The sequence below is a fragment of the Eulemur rufifrons genome, chromosome 6 (assembly GCF_041146395.1).
Source record: "Eulemur rufifrons isolate Redbay chromosome 6, OSU_ERuf_1, whole genome shotgun sequence".
NCBI lineage: Eukaryota > Metazoa > Chordata > Mammalia > Primates > Lemuridae > Eulemur > Eulemur rufifrons.
The window spans coordinates 37,478,781-37,496,256 of record NC_090988.1 but is presented as its reverse complement, the minus strand read 5'-3'; the positions used below and the strand labels follow the sequence as shown (position 1 = coordinate 37,496,256).

Below are 17,476 nucleotides of genomic sequence, written 5' to 3'. Positions count from 1 at the left end.
CCTGTTAGTTTTCAGACTCTGGGCGGGAACATGATGCGGCTAAAGAAGTTTCAGGCTGTGAAGCAAGAGAATAACCTGAAAAGGTAAATGTTTTCCTGCCTATCGACCCATATAAGGGGGGAATGGGAGATTTTTATGCCTTTCCAGAGCTCATCCAGCCCAAAGCCTGTGGCCAAACACCAAGAACCAAAAGCATCTGTTAATAAATATGTAAATGTTTGATTTCTCTTTAGGTGACTTCACAGAATGAAACATCAAATTAAACACTGGCCAAATCTTCTTTAAAAAGTCCTGACTCCAAGGCTATTCTGTCACAAAACCCTCCTATCTTCTGTCCAGGCAGTCACAAGACCACAGGCCAATTTTACTATATCAACATCATGTCCTTTCATTAAACATATTCATATAAATAGTGTATTAACAAAAAACAAATGATTTAGCACTGCGTACCTTCCTACATACATTCACATAACGCTTGCATTTCCAGTGATTACTTGATGGATGTTGTAGCTCTCACTTAATCATCCACTTCATATCAAGAGTATATTAACATTTCCCCAACTCTGTTTTTTGTTTCACTTGCCACTGTATTCTCACATCTAGCAGTGTCTAACTTTAAGAGGTACTCATTAAATACATGAGGTATAAGTTAAAATAAGTGTGAACACAGGTCATTAATTTCCTCATCCGTAAAAAAGAAGAGGCCAGGCTACATGATTATTTCCCAAGGAAAATTCCAAGGAACCTAATCCTATGAGTTATGCTAAGGAAAGGTTCACAAGCTATTCAGCTTGGGAAATATTACATTCTGTGGCCTCTCATTCCCTTTAAAGATTCATTCTGCACATTATACAATAAGGGATCTTGGAAGTCCTTCAGTTAAAAACCTATTTGAGCATTCCCAAATCTAGTTAACCAAAGATACCCTTTCATCAACACTTACTGATATCACAGAGAACCAATGTTCTAAGGAAGCCCTAGGAATACTAACCTAAACTCTGTGCTTGTTCAAAAGCCATTTATTAAGCCCTTGAGATGATGATGATGGTGATGAAGATAGCTAACATTTAATGAGTGATTACCTTTGCCAGACACGGTACTTGGTGCTCCTGCCACCAAGATAAACATGAAACCTGGCTCACAGTCTACAGTCTACTAGAAGAGACCACTGCACACATGATTATTACAACCAGTATTAGCTGAACACACACACACCTACACATGTATACATATGTGTAGGTGTGCGTGTACATGCCCAAGTGCATAGGATGGAGAGGAAGTGGCGGTGAAGGTGAGTGTTCCAGGCAGAAAGGGCATGAGCCAAGATACAGGAAGCAAGAGAGTCCAGTGCCTGCCAATGAATGATGAGCAGTTTGGTCTTAACCAGTGGTATTCAAAGTGTGGCCCAAGACCCTTTCCAACAGTCCTGCAAAGTCAAAACAATCTTCAGCTGTGTCGACATTTGCACTGATGGTACAAAAGCAGTGCCAGGTAACAGGTAACACTGCAGGTGACTCAGCATCAAGGCAGTGGCATCTCACTATATTGTAGTCATCGTACCCTCCCCTGCCACACACTCACAGTTCTTTTTAAAGTCAATTTCACCTAACAATGTCCTTGATGAAGCAGCAAAAATTATTAATCTTATTAAATATCAACTCTTGAGTAAACATCTCTAATACCCCATGTGACCAAATGGTGAGCACTTATATAACACTTCTGCTGCCGCAGCCACAGTATGATGGTTGTCAGGAAGAGAAAGCACTTCGGTGATGGAACTGCTGTTTTTCACAGAACACCATTTTTACTTGAAAAAAATGACTGACAGAAAAACCACGGTTATTCACATGTGGGTATTTATAAACATTTTGTCAAAAATGAATATGTTGAGCCTGTTATTTCAAGGAAAACTGGCAGTGTTTTTGCTAAAGAGAAAATTTGAGCTTTGAAGCAAAAATTAAAATTTTATAAAACTTGTATCCACCATTGTGAGTTTTAAAGCATCCCAATACTTAAAGACTTTTCGGATGAGAATGTTAGTGACATTAACAAATGTGTTATTTTGATACTTTTCTAAGTGATGACATTAAATGTGATATTTTGGTATTTTCCAATTGACTAATACATGATGTTACAAAATGATGCATAAAAGAGCCTTTCAAAGTGCATGATAGGCCAAAGCGCATGACAGACTTCAATGTAACAGAGTATGAAAAGTTCACTAATGTGGTTTCAGATGCCACGTTGCAACAAACCTTTAAGAAATTACCGGTTAAATTCTGAAGTAGTTTCAAAGACTGCCCACAATTAATTGAAAAGGCTATTAGAATATTCCTCCCTTTTCCAACTATATATCTGGCAAGGGTTCTTCCCATATAGTTCAACCAACACAACATACTGCGACAGAATAAATGCAAAAGCATTTATGAGACCCCAGCTGTCTTCTATTAGGGCAGACATTAAAGAGATCTAGAATCAAGTAAAACAATGTCACTCTTCTCCCTAAATGTTTTGTTTTGGGAATATTTATTTTTCAGTAAAAATGTTACCTATGTTATCATGTAATGGGTTTATTCTTATATTTAAACAAGTTCAATAAATATTTTTAAGTCTTTTCAATTTCTAATATAGTAGATACTGCTAGACACAATCTATATAATGAAAGGTCTTCGGGGAGTCTCACTAATATTTAAGACTTATACAAAGGAGTCCTGAAACCACAAGTTTGAGAACGGCTGGTCTAGGTCCAGTGTAGTGGGGGCAGGAAGCTGAGGTGGAAAGAGGGCAGCAACGTCTCCACACCATGAGGGCTGTTCAGAACTGATCGCACAAGAGCCAACGAGGGGTGCCGAGCACCAAATGGTGTGGACAGATTTGCCTTTCAGAAAGAGCAAGGACTCCATGAAAGTGCCCTCTGCTCCGTGAACGTGTGATTCTCAAAACAAGCAGGTACGATGGGAAGTCAAACTGCAGGGCATTGAAGGTCCATTATTACAACCTAAAAAATGAAATACACATTTCTGTAAAAGAGAAGGAACAGAAAAATATTAAAATTTAATGATGGCAGTAAGAAGAAAAGCAGAGTCTTGCCAAATAGACTCGCAACCAAATGGAATTCTGCAAATTGAGGGAAATCATCAGTAACAAAGTGCAGGGCTTTAAACTTCTAAAGATGCCAAAATCAAGACGCATTTCAGGCAAGTCTGGAAAATAAAAATAAAAGGAGTCAGCAAAGAGCAATAAACTGCAGCAGTAAAGACGGAAAATGGATGCAGCCCAGAGAAGACAAACAGAAGCATTTAGAAATAAAAAGAAGTAGCGAGGAGAGGAAATCAGCTACTATTTCCAGAGCGCAGACCCTCCCCAATCAGCACGCCCTCCACCACTGAGGAAGGAATCACCTCCAGAGCCAAGGAGACCCCTGCAGAGCCTGGACAAGCAGACCTCCTGAGCAATTATCTCACCTAGGAAAAGTTGGGTTACACCAATCAAGAACAGAAACCATATGAAATAGACAAAAGACAACTATTAAAACTTGCTCTCAAGGAGCTTAAAAAAAGCCATTAACTGGGTAGTTGTAACTAAAAAAAATGAGAAAGGCATCCTATAGAGAACTCCAAATGGAAGACCTAGGCAAGTTTCTCAAACTCACTGGGCCTCAGCTTCCTCTTCTGTAAAATGGGGAGGCCACCACCTAGTGACAAGGCTGGTGGGAGAGAAGGAACAGACCGTGGACACTGAGCACAGTTCTGCATAGGGCAGATGCTCAATAAATGAAGGCTGCAAATATCACCACTGTGGTAACCACCTCAGGGCCAAAACAGAATCTAGAGATGTCACCATACTAACCTAGGCCAGAAAGCTCTCCAAGGTCAAATACCAAGGTTTTAAAATCACCAATGTGTGAAAGTAGAGAAGGAATTTGAATGGCTTTGGCCTGGGGATACACTCAGCTCAGCTGAGGACAGAACCGCCCTGGACCAACCAAGCCCAGCAGCATGCATCTCAAAGGCATCCTGTCAAGCATGAGGAGGCCCCTCAGTAAGAAGAGATTAAAAAAAATAATAATAAAATAAAAACCAAGGCCGGGCGCGGTGGCTCACACCTGTAATCCTAGCACTCTGGGAGGCCGAGGTGGGTGGATAGCTCAAGGTCAGGAGTTCGAGACCAGCCTGAGCAAGAGCGAGACCCCACCTCTACTAAAAATAGAAAGAAATTATCTGGCTAACTAAAATATATATAGAAAAAATTAGCTGGGCATGGTGGCACATGCCTGTAGTCCCAGCTACTCAGGAGGCTGAGGCAGGAGGATCGCTTAAGCCCAGGAGTTTGAGGTTGCTGTGAGCTAGGCTGACGCCTCGGCACTCACTCTAGCCCGGGCAACAAAGCAAGATGCTGTCTCAAAAAATAAAAAAATAAAAAATAATAATAATAAAAATAAAAACCAAACCGCCACCTCTGGAACAGCCAACACTGCTCTGCCAGGTCCCTTTCACATCCTATTTATCCCCCATGTCACAATCTTTCTCTACCTCCCATAGCCAATGGAAGGAGCAGTAAGTATTCACTGAAGCCGAGCCAGGAGCTGCCCCGGGGCTGAGGATGTGGGCCAGCCTTTGTGCCCCTGCCCTAAGTGACCCAGGAACCACAGCACGTCCTCCAATAATGTCCTTTCAATCAACATTGTTTTGTTACAATGTTGATGAGGTGGGAAAAAAAAATCGATTCCCAGCCAGGGTCACTGTGGAGTTTGCATGTTCTCCCCGAGTCTGTGTGGGTTTTCTCCAGGTACTCTGGTTTCCCCAGCATCCCAAAGTTGTGCACACTAGGTGAACTAGCGTGTCTAAACTGTCCCGGTGTGAGTGTGGGTGTGTGTGGGTGTCCAGGGCGGGTTCCTGCCTCACGCCCACAGCTGTCGGGAGAGGCGCCAAACACCTGCGACCCTGAACTGGAATAAGCAGGTTGCAAAATGGATGAATACAAATTATTGTCAAATAAAAATTCATTAGGTGTAGGACAATCACACAAATGCATGACAACAAACAGTATGGTACAAAATGTACTCAGCAAGCCAGCTGTATTTGTGATTGTTTTTGAACTGTGTGGCAGTGGGAGCTGCCTCTCACAATTTTCACTTTCCAAACATTTATTCCTTAACTTAACCCACCACCACGGTGACCGCCATCACCCACTGATCCACAAAAAAATAGGTAAATGATGATCTTACTTGATCTTATTCATTTTTCTTAAACGTATGTATAGCTCCCATTTACTTCGATGTTTAATACTAGAAATGTTTTGGGTCTTCATTTAGACGTTTGGTAATGTTTTTGTGCCAGAAATATGCCATAGGAACTTGACTCATTTATATCAATTAATTAGCATTTGGTAAAATTGGTTTTGTTATGTCATTTCACTTAAAGTCACAGTTTGCAAGAACTCATCAATGACATTAAATGAGGACTTACTGTACAGTCATGTGCCACATAATGACATTTCCATCAACGAAGGACTGCATATAGACAGTGGTCCCATAAGATTATAATGGAACTGAAAAATTCCTACTGCCTAGTGACATCCCAGTCATCATAAAATCGTAGCACAATGCACTACTCATGTGTTTGTTTGTGGTGATGCTTGTGTAAACAAACCTACAGCACTGCCAGTCATATAAAATTACACAGTGATGTCCTAGGCCTTCACATTCACTCACCACTCAGTGACTGACCTAAAGCAACTTCCAGTCCTGCAAGCTCCATTCATGGTAATATATAATAATATAATAATACAGGTGCATCACTTTTTATCTTTTATACCATATTTTTACTGTGCTATTTCCATGCTTAGATATGTTCAGATACACAAATACTCACCATTGTGTTACAGTACTCAGTATGGTAACATGCTGTACAGGGTTGTAGCCTAGTAGCAATAGGCTATATAGCCTAGGTGTATAGTAGGCCATACCATCTAGGTTCTTGTAAGTACACTCTATGTTTGCACAACGATGAAATTACCTAATGACACATTTTGCAGAAAGTATCCTTGTCATTAAGCAACACATGACTGTGCTTCTTTATGGATATAGTAAAGTGCTATGAACTTGCAGCACAGGGTTATATGGGAGTAGGTCATGAAAGAGCCTACCTAAGTCTGAGAGGTCACAGGAGTACACACAAAAGCCCCAAGGTCTTTCAAAGCCTGGCACACCTAGAAGCTGAAAGGCCAGTGGAGCAGGAGTATAGTCAGCGTGGGAAGAGCATGGGGGCCCCTGAGAGGCACAGAGAAACCAGATGACACAGAGCCTTGTGACCACACAGATCTACGCTCTCCTAAGAGCAGGGGACCCCTCAATAAAGAATATTCATCCAATTTGCATTTTATAAGGTTATTGTGGCTGTAGTATCCAAGTCTGGAAGAGATAAGAATGGATATACAGGTCTGTGAAACAGAAACTTCCAAACATTTTTTTTAACCACAACCCAGAGAGTAAGACACTTTACTTTGCAACCCAGTACACACACAAGTGTGTGCGTGCACGCACACAGGCACACACAGTCTATGAGAGGCAGGCCACCAGCATGGGCTGGAGCCCTGGCATTCTCTGCAAACCTGGGCCAGGTTCTCAACTTCTCTGAGCCTCAGTTTCCTCTGTGTAAAACAGGGATAATAACAATGGTACCTACTGTATATGTTGTTGATAAATAAGTCAATATACATAGAAGCCCTTAGCAATGTTAGCCTTTTTCTGTAAAACTGTTATTATATACAAATACACAAAATAAAACTCAACCTTACTACATGCAACGTACTCTAATGCTTTCCATTCTACTTCTCTTTCCTTTTTTTAAAATGCTCGGAAAGACCCCCTAAATTTCAGAATCCAGTAACCTGAATCATGACCTGTGGTTGGAGAAGATGAACTTGGACTTGGGCAATGGCAATGAGGAGAGAAGTAGAGGACCTGGGGGTGCCAAAGATGCTCTCAAGCCTCTGGGTTGATGATGGTGCCATTTTTGAGATGGGGAACCCAGGAGGAAGAGCAGGTTTTAGTCTGCAGAAGAAGAGGAAGACTAGATTTCTCCGTTTAAACCTTCTCTTCCAGTCTAGACTTTCTGCCTGGAGAAGGATTTGGGTGGAGGTGACAAAAGGAACCTTCATTCAAACACTTTCCCAAGCAGGGCACTATACAGAGAGATTTCACATCAGAACCACAGTTATTAGCAAAGGATGCATTTGCCCAGACTGTGCTCAGTGAGGTGGACAGCCTTCATGAACCCAGCACAGCAGCAAGTGGCTCACGGAGGACTCAGGGATTTGGGGCTCCTGCCAAATGTCTTTCCCTATCTGACCAATATAAAGTACTAATCATATTTAATTAGAGTCCGTTTGCCCATCTGTTTCCTCTACTAACCAAGCTGCTTTATCAACTCCAGGCCTCCCTAGTGCACTGCCCTGCATGCTGCCTGTAGTAGGTGCTCAACAAACATTTGCTCAAAGAATGTAGAGGACACAACATGCTAAAACTCCTGAGAAGGCTATTTACAGTGCAGAAAATCAAAATGAGGGGGAGCAAATGGGAGGAAGGGAAGCAGAATCTGTTCGGAGAATTCTCATCATTTAAGGATGTGGGCCAACAAAAAGCAAATGCTTCACAGCAAAAATGAGTCTGCAAAGAAAATGTTAAACTCTGGAATGTGCAATAGACGTGGATCTTCATTATAATGACCAGAAACACTAAGCAGGACTGGGAAGAAATCAGGAAGACAGGAAAAATAACAGGAAAAATGAGGCTATACACATACATATGTATCCGTAAAATTTGGTCTAATGATCACCCGAAATGTTTAACTGTGGATATCACTTCCCTTGCTATGTTTCCCATCACCTATACGCCTTCTCCAGGAAGCCTCCACATTTCCAATCCTCTGCCATCCAGAGCCCAACTGCCTGTATGTCACCTCTTCTTTCTCTATGTACATGACTTATTTCCCCTGCAGACAGGAATGGTTTACATACCCTCTGACCCACTCCACTCTCACCCCATGCACAGCAGACACCCAATAGTGGCTGATTTTTATATTAATTGATGTTGGCACTAAATACCAAATTCAAATTCGTATTTTCTAGCCTCATACCCTTTAGCTGCAAATGGTTACTGAAGTCACCATTTTTAGTAACAATAGCTGCATTTGTTCAGCACCTACCACATACCAGACACAGCCAAAGACTTTAAACACATCATCTCCTGTAATCCCCAATCTGCAGGGTTAGGATTATTATTCCCATTTTACAGATGACAACACTGAAGCACAAAGAGGCAACACAGCTTAGTAAGTGGCAATACTGGCATTCAAACGCAACGCACTTAACTCCAAAGCCAAATAAGTAAGCAATCACTCTAAAATCTGAGCACCATAATCCTGGCACAGAGACACGAAGAACAGCCCATCTGACTTGGAAGGCCATACTCTGCTCCCCAGGACATAATTAAGACTCACCTCAGAGACAGCTTTTTTTAGGCTTAGAAAGGCCATAATTTATCAAGAGCCATTCATTCATTTTCTACAAATACAAAGATCAGGTCAAGCAACTTTGTGATTAAAAAAAGGAACATGCTAACGGCACAGAACATGCTAATGGCATCATTTGTTTCTGCAAGAATGTTTAATTTATGGTGAGGAAAGCAAAGATGTTCAGAACAATTGAATCATTAGTGTCAGGTAGTTCATAAAATAATCACGAAATTTTTAACAGCCTCCTTACCTCCTATTACAGTCCTCCCAAGCTTTCATGTACATTATTTCACTGGATCATCTCGGTAGCTGTGAGGTGATTATTGGTACCCCATTGTACGTGAGGGAAAAAATGAGAGTAAGGGAAGTTCAGTGAGTCGATGGAGGTCACCATGTCTAATATTCAGAACCCTTGGTAATAAATTACAAAACACCTCTGCAAAAGAAAACTGCAACAAGGAAGAGCAGGCGGGGACTCCCAGACGAACACTCTCCCTCTGTCTGTCTGCAGCTTCCTCCTAGCCCACGCAGGCCACCTTTCTCCTCCAGACAGGACACCAGGGTCACCGGGGCTCCAGAGCCTGCCTCCCCGGCTCTGCCACACCGGGGGTGGGGGTGGCTCTCAGGCCTCCAGTTCAAAAGTTCCGGGAGACTCGTGGCTCTGCGCCTCTCCCCAGCCCTGTCCGGGGTGGTAGGATGGCAGGAACGACAGGCCAGACAGCAGCTCTCTCCAAAGACACCTATTCATCAAATCCTCCCCCCCTCTACAGTCTGACCCCCCTTTAATACTTGATCTGGCTTGATCCAAAAGCGGTAAAAGCGGTCTGTGCTTTTCCTTTGTAATTTCTACACAGGAGGCTACTTCACATTCACTTTGGTGCAGAACATCCATGTACTAGTGTCTGTAGGAACACAGGTGGGGAAGGGCCCCATTTGAACACCTTATTACATGGCTGCAATTACTGCCTTGGATTCTCTTTGGACACCCAGGTCCTCATAATAAATTCTTCCTTTTACCTAATAAAAAAAAAATAATTTCTGGGAGAGCCCTGACTGGCCCAGTCAGGTCAAGGGGCACTGGGAACCAAGAACCAAGCCTGGCAGGTCCCAAGAGTGGATGGGAGAGAGGTGGGACCCCAGAAGAAGGGGGGTGCCAGTCCCAAAAGAAGGAAAGGGAATCGGGCAGCTTAAATAAGTAAAAATCCTACGCACACAACCACTAAGCCCTGCTCTTCAGACCCACGTCCAGCGATCTTTCTTCTTTCTACACCACAGCTGCCGTAATATTTGGGCACTGAATTGTGAAGTACCGACAGTAAAGAACCACCAGTACATAATAAGGTACTAATTATGCAGTAAAGACGTTTAGCGGGAACAAAATTAGAAAGGAGAGAGATCAACATACCCATTTACATCAGAGCAATATCCTAAAATTAGAGATCTCCACTCCACAATTGTGTGCTGACTAAGAGGAAATAAAACTATTTCTTTACCAGTGAAAGTCAGACTAGCCTTCCCTGCCTCGCCGCCGCCCTCCTCCCCCGATAGCCGGACGATGGAAGCCTCTTCTTGGGTCCAGGTTTTATTAGTCCTCCACTCATCTGCAGGGTTCATCTGGGCCTGGGCGATGAGACAGTCCTTTCTTCCAAGAAAGAGCAGGAATCAGAGACACAAAACGCAGTAGCTCAGAGTCCTGCAAACCCTGGGGGCTGACAAAGAGGCGGGCGCCTCAGTGTGTGCTGACCACCCCTTCCAAAGCCAGCTCCAGGATGAGACCTCCCAAGCACAGTGCAAAAGCTGGGAGCCCAGGAAGGAAGTGGCAGGGGCCCCTACCCTATGCCTGCCTTGTTAAGACCACCACAATTCCACTGGTTTTGTTCTCGCATTTAATCAAACTCTTAATTGAGCTCTCACTGTCTGCCGGGCACCATTCTAAGTGCTTTATAAACACCCTTTGTTGTGGTCAGTACAAGTCAGCTCTGGCTGCACATGGTTATGGCAACGTCTAAAAGGAATCTAGGGAACAGGAATTTTAAAAATTCTTTTCTCCAAGGTCTGACCTAAACCTAGGTGGCTGAAATCAACCCCAGTTTCTCTAGTTCCAGCACTTTGCTTCTCTCCCTGAGTCTATTTCATTCTCTCCTTCCACAGGCCAGAGATAAAGGTTAATATTTATTAAGCACTTACAATGTGCCAAGCACTTTATATCCTTTATCTCACCTGATCCTCACTGCAACCCTAGAAGGTAGGGCTTTACGCCCTCTTTACAAAGAGGAAACAGGCTGAGAGAGGGGAGGCAATCTGCCAGGCCAACCTACTGCCAGGCCAACCTGCCCACAGGCCAAGGGACCAGTCAGATCCCAGCCCCAGCCGGCTGCCTCCACACTCCCGTCACACACCCGGCATGGAGCACCTCACTCAAGAGCAACTCTTGTACGGTCTCACCGGAAAAGCCTCCTTTGGCAAGAACATATGGCTGCCCCTTCAAAAAAAAAAAAAAAAACATTTTTTTTTGAGGTGAAATCCACATAGCTTATATTAGCCATTTTAAAGTGCACAATTCAGTGGCATTTAGACATTCACAATGTTGCGCTACACCACCTGTATCTAGTTCCAAAACACTTTCATCATCCCAAAACAAAATCGGTACCCACTAAGCAGTCAGTCCCCACACTCTTACCTCCAGCCCCTGACAACCACCCATTTGCTTTCTGTGTCCCTGGATTCACCTATTCTAGAGAGTTCATATAAATGGAATCATACAATATATGGCCTTTCATGTTTGGCTTCTCTCACCTGTAGCGTGTTTTTAAGGTTTATTCTGGTTGTAGCACGTATCTGTGCTTCATTTCTTTTTATGGCTGAATAATATGCCATTGTGTGGATACACCACATTTTGTTCCATTAATGAGCACTTGGACTGCTTCTACTTTTTGGCTATCTTTAATAGTGCTGCTATGAACATTCTTGTAAAAAGATTTGTGTCCCTGTTTGCAATTCTTTTGAGTATATAGCTAGGATGGCATTGTTGGGTCTTATGGTAATTCTATGTTTAACTTTCTGACAAACCATGCGCCTTTAAAAAAAATTTGAAATTTGAAATTCTACAAAGAAAAGCCAAAAGGGAACTGAAAGCAAAATGCAAAACCACGGTGAAATCAAAGTAGTTTAAAAATCTATTTTTCTAGTCTCACCTCATTTTTTAATAAGTTCAAATCTGGGCAGAAGGAACCCAAAAAGTACACTTCTATCTTTTTAAAAAGCCAAGAACACCACAAAGAGAAAATTAAGATACACAATTTCACCAAATAATTAGCAAGGGTTGCTGTATCCGCAGGGTATTTTTAACAACAAATCACACCCCTTCCAGGACTCCACTAGGATCTACGTGGCTGGCAATGTCACTTTTCAGCCACAGAAAATAGTTAAGAGGACAAACACAGGCCATGAACAGAGGTGGCTTTCTGTGATCAGGAAGACTGGATTCCCTGCCCTTGTTCTCATTTTTACTAAGACCATTTATCTCTTTGGAAAGACATAAGTCCCAATTATCAAAAAAATGCCAGCACTTTTTAAAAAATCATTTTGTGTCCCACCCTTTAAAAGAATATTTCTAATCAGCTTGAAACCATCAGCACTACTTTAAGAATGACTTGCTAGGAAATTAGTCTGGGACGAAGGGAAAGGTACGCAAGCACGAGAACCAACCCAGGACACACGGGTGCCCTCATCTGGCATTTCAGCAGTTTTTTTACGAGGCTTACAGTCACCAGTGATCTTAACCAGGAGGACAGTGGCAAGAAGGGAATGCAGAGGGACTGTACCAAAAGAGGATGGATGCATCAGCGCCTTTAAATTAAGTGAAGAAGAAAACAGTTTCTCTGAAGAACGTAGTAAATAAACTGCAGTGACGAGACTGACTCTTCTGATAGAAGCAAGACACTGACATGACAGGGACGGCTGGCAAATCAGGTAACTGGCAGGTGAGTTGGCATCACTCACTGGGCAGGTGTTCAAGTAGGCAGGAAGTCGGTTGAAAACAACTCAATTAATTCACTGTGCATGCCTGTCCAGGAGAACAAGAAGATAAACCTGAAACATCATTGGCAGGCCAGAGATTAACTCCACAGCTCCGCCTTTTGCGAAAGTGGGGGCTAACAAAGATGCACGTGCAAAATATAAAATTACACCGAGATTAGCTCTGCTGAGCTCTTTAAAGTTCAAACTAACATTGAAGACCAGGAAGGAAAAAAGCAAGAAGGTAGCTTATTACGGATCAAAAAAGCCTTTCCTTCCTCTTGAATGGCCCTCCCTGGTCAACCTCAGGTACAGGCAGTCCTCAGTGCTTGGGCTGGGGAGCGTGACAGGGACAAACAGACAAGATTCAAAAACCAATAGCAAAGGGATGGGATCACCCTTATTTATAATATCCCCTACGTGTGAGGTTCTGCCAAGCCGAGACCTAACTCCAGTGCAACACTACAGTCTGAATACACTAGAAAAAAATATAAAAGCATGAAGAGTCATTTGGCAAGCTAGGAAAAGGGAGATACACTAAGAACGTAGAACGAAGGAAAGAAAAACAGAGGTTACCAGGCCAACACCTGGCCAAGGAGTTACAGGTCCTTACTGGAAAAGGGGACCTCAGCATCCTGGAAGCCAGCATCCCATCACTCAGGCCTGATTAAGAAACAAAACACACAGCATGGAGGGCACGATGTTCAAGCTAGAGGCATCTGAACCATCTGGGCAACTCCCCTGTTTCAGAGAAAAGAATACTGAGTTTCAGAGGGGTTCCGCAACATATCCAGGGCCTCTGTGAGCAACGGCAAAGCCAAGTCTATAATCCTGGTCTCCTGGAAGGCCTTCCACTAACAATACTGATGATGATGACAATGATGATGATGGTAATAGCTACAATTTGCTGAAGAACTTAGGAGCAGACATCGCACCGAGGGTTTTACATCTTACCCTGTTCAATCCTGTAAACAACCTATAAGGTGGCAGTACTCTTATCCCATTTTACAGATGGGGAGCAGAGAGGTTAAGGTATTTGCCCAAAGTCACACAGCTTGTGGGAAACACAGGCACGGAACCTAGGTCTAGCTAAAAGTTCATGTTCTTAACCATTATACTTGACTGTCCCTAAACTATGTTGCTTCCAAACAAAGAAGAAAATCATATTTTCAACTAAAGTATAAACCAAAAACCTTCTAACAGCTAATTTTTAGTGTCTACCACTTTTCCTTACTAAGAAACAAAAACAATCAGCACTAAGGGATATAAATAAAAAAGGCTCAAGACTCTCCAGCATGGAAAACAGAATAGACCCAGACTTGAAATTATGGGTTAATGCCAAAACCAAGTCCCTTTCGTATTTTGTCCAGTGTCTTGCACCTTCAATCTGCCCCATATTTATTTTCATGCAGCTAATTCTAAGTGCACAGTGTTGCTGCTAGGCCCAGTGCATGATTTCAGCAATCAGTATTTACCAGAACTTGGAGCTTCCACTAAAACCATCACTGTGCTGGACACAAAACCACCAGTTTAAGCATATACATTGCTGTAGTCAGTTTCAGGAAACTGGTGCTATTTGATGAAATACAAAGCACCTGGCTTTCCCAAGAAATTTCATTTACATTCTCAGATTCCACTATGACAGCCCCATTTCATCATCTATGGAAGATGCTGTTTTCTCTAAATTACAAAACCAGGACATCTCCTTGCACGTACGCGTCTGATCCACGCAACATTCACTTCCTTTCACTGCCACAACCAAACCACAGGTTAGAGCTACAAATTCAGCTCAAGATCAACAACCATCACAGAAGTAGAGCTCTAGAAGGGGCCTCCTGCAGTGGACCTGGCTCCAGCTGGTGCCCTGGGACCCAACATGAGTCATTTAATCTCTCGTAATATTAATCATAAAACCAAGAGCAGTAGATAATGCTCAGTAACTGCTTATCAGATGCCAGAGCAAAGAAAGATACCTGCGCAAAGTGCTGGAAATTCTGACTCGCCACAGATAAAAACCTTGGCAGCAGCATTACTGCCAGGACTCTCTAAGTAGCTGAGCAGGGAAACTGTAGAGAAAAAGCACACACGGCTACAAACTTGTGTTTACTCCTCAAACATGTAGGGAAAGCATGGAACACTGAAGATGGAGGAATATTCGGGTCAACAGCTGGTGCACACAGAAGAGGTGTTTAATCCAACACCGTCACCACCTACCCTACCACCCGGACTGCACCACCTCACTGCACTCACCCAAGATCTTGGGCAAGGACACCTAGAGAAAAATGGTGAAATGGGAAAAAATCCAATTAAGAGTAAAAACTCTGAGAATCCTATAGTCCAGCCACACCAGAGAGACAGCCTGAAACGTAACTCCAGTTCCGCACCAAAGCTCCTCTGAGCTGGGGGCCCACCCCAACAGCCACAGCCGGCCTCTACCCAGAGGAAGGTCACACCTTGCACCTCAGAGCAGCCAAGGAGCCAGTGCTGCGCTCCCCATTCCCAGCCGGGACGCCTTCTGTTCCCAGGGCTCCTAAGACAAGGGTGCTGTGGCGCAAAAGGCCAGACCCTGGCCAGAAGGCCTTGGGTTCGAATCCCTACTATTTACACACTGGGCCTATGGGCAAATTACTGCATCACTCTGCTGCTCAGTTTCTTCCTCTGTAAAACAAAGAAAATAATACCCACTTTCTGAGATTGTTGTGAGGACTAAATGAGATAACCTGCATAAAAGGCACAGCACGTAGGAAATCAGCACCCGGAAGCTATGACTAACTTAAAGCAGAGGCCAACTAACACTGGGTAAAAATTAAATTTGGTTCTTTGCAAGAAAAAGGTTTCATGAAGTTAGTGAAGATCAATAATTTTCAGAAAATTCAAGAAAGCAGGATGGAAAAACGACATTCCTCAGCTTCCTAAAGGGTTTTGAAGCCTCCCTACCACAGCTCTCCCACAGGAACAGAGAACCGGAGTGTCTCGTTACCTCCAGCCTCTTCACACTTTATAAATACACCGTACGACCAACCAGAGAGTGCTTCTGCCACCCTCCTGGGCGAAGGAGTCCAACAGGATTTGATCCGGAAATTAAATGTCCATGCAGCCCAGCCATACTCAGTTCAAAATAGACATCCGTGACCTACTTAGTCTTCGAGTACCATCCTCAAAGCCAAAAAACAAGTGGATGGGGAGACTGGGCCGCTGACTTCAGCAGAGCCCTGCATGGACCCCGGCTTTCCTGGCAGACGAAAGGTGCACTGCAACAGTGATGACTCAAAATTAAATCGGGGTAGCTGGACAGGAAACCCCAGCTTGGAAACAGCTGATTCAAACAGTTGTTAAAAAGCAGAAAGTCAGGGAAGTTGTATCAATAATTCATCCCCTCTGACTGTCCCCAACAATGCATTTTCATCCATTCAGACCGAGGGTCACATTTCTCAAGATACTGACTTTTCAAGCTACTAATCCCTGTCCCTCATAATTGTTTCTTGAGTATATGTATCCTGCTCATGAAACGGGTTTTTCAAGAGGTAAGACCCTGTCTTTATCTTGATCTACAGTGTCTTGCACAGAATGGGTCCGACGAGAAGCACACACCACAAGAAGGTGACCACCACCCACTCACCCCCCAGTCCCAAGGACAGCCCTCCAGGTCCCAGCCCACTCACACACTTGGCCACGAGACTAGAGAACAGAACAGACTGACTGATAACTGCTATAAAGACAAGGAAGACAGACAAGACCAGAAAAGTCATTATACACCATCAACCACCGCAGAGCTATGAAACGATCTCCTAAATTACAATTTATTTCACTAGGGAGATGTGAGTTTTCAGGGGAGTGAACCCAAGGAACTTGGCAGGGACAAATTCCAATAAATGCCCAGGGCATTCAGTACCGGGGAGTACAATACCAGGTAGAAAGGTGAACACTACGCTTCACCGGCTAAGTGGTGGTGGAGGAAGCAAGCTAACAGCAAAACCAAAACAAAATAAAGCAAACCTGCTACTCTTCTCATCCAAATCCAAGTTCCTCCAATCTCTGGGGTCAGCCCCAGACACGCTTCCCAGGCACCATTACGCACTCAATATTCCCATCACAGAAACCTCCTTGAGAGCCCTTTAGTGTCCTCAGCACTTTTCCTCCACATCATGACATTTAATCATCACCACCATTCTGGGAAGCAGATAGAAGAGGCATTTTTATCACTCACTTAGAAATGAGGAAACTGATGCCAAAGCATGTCTACACAAGGTAAAATCATAACTAAAGTACAGACCTTCTAACTCCAAGTTCAATGCTCCTCCAAAATCACCCAGACCTGACTAAGCCACGCGTGAGCTCTAGGTCACCGCTCTTTCCGCTACACCACACCACGGAACACCTTCTAGAGACAGATTCCAACACACGACTCTCTCCAGCACAGCAGCCCCCACACTTCAACCTTCTTAACAAAGACAATAGGAGCACAAAAATCACTGACCAGGTGGCACCTGTGTCAGCCACAGCCCCCTGGGGGAAGAGACACCAGCGAAACGGCTTTCCGCAGTCAAGCGGTGGGCAGGGGCTGGACAGGTACTCACGGACTCCAACTGCCCAAACCACAGGTCCCCGGAACCCAAGGCCCTGCTGAGAGTCAGTCCTGGGTTTAATTTAAATCCTGTCTCTGGAGCTTATGGCCCTGTAACCTTAGGCAAAGAGCTTTGTTTTTCTGAATCTCAGCTTCCTCATATAAAATAAAGAGCTTAGAATAGTATCCCACGGTGAATGTACTTAGGGTCACAGAAGCGTACACTTAAAAATGGTTGAAAAGGCAAATTTTGTGTTATGCATATTCTACCACAATAACAAAAATTACTTTAACATTTGCATCTTTTTGTAAAAAAGGGATCTTACAGGTTCACAGTAAGGATTAAATAAGATATCGTAATGGCAAGGTCTGATACTGT

General features: G+C 43.5%; 1 long non-coding RNA gene across 2 annotated transcripts in view; it reads right to left on the bottom strand.

Moving 5' to 3' along the window:
• LOC138383927 (uncharacterized) overlaps window positions 1-17,476 on the bottom strand; it is a 57,909-nt gene that overhangs the window by 27,096 nt on the left and 13,337 nt on the right. The window lies entirely within an intron of this gene.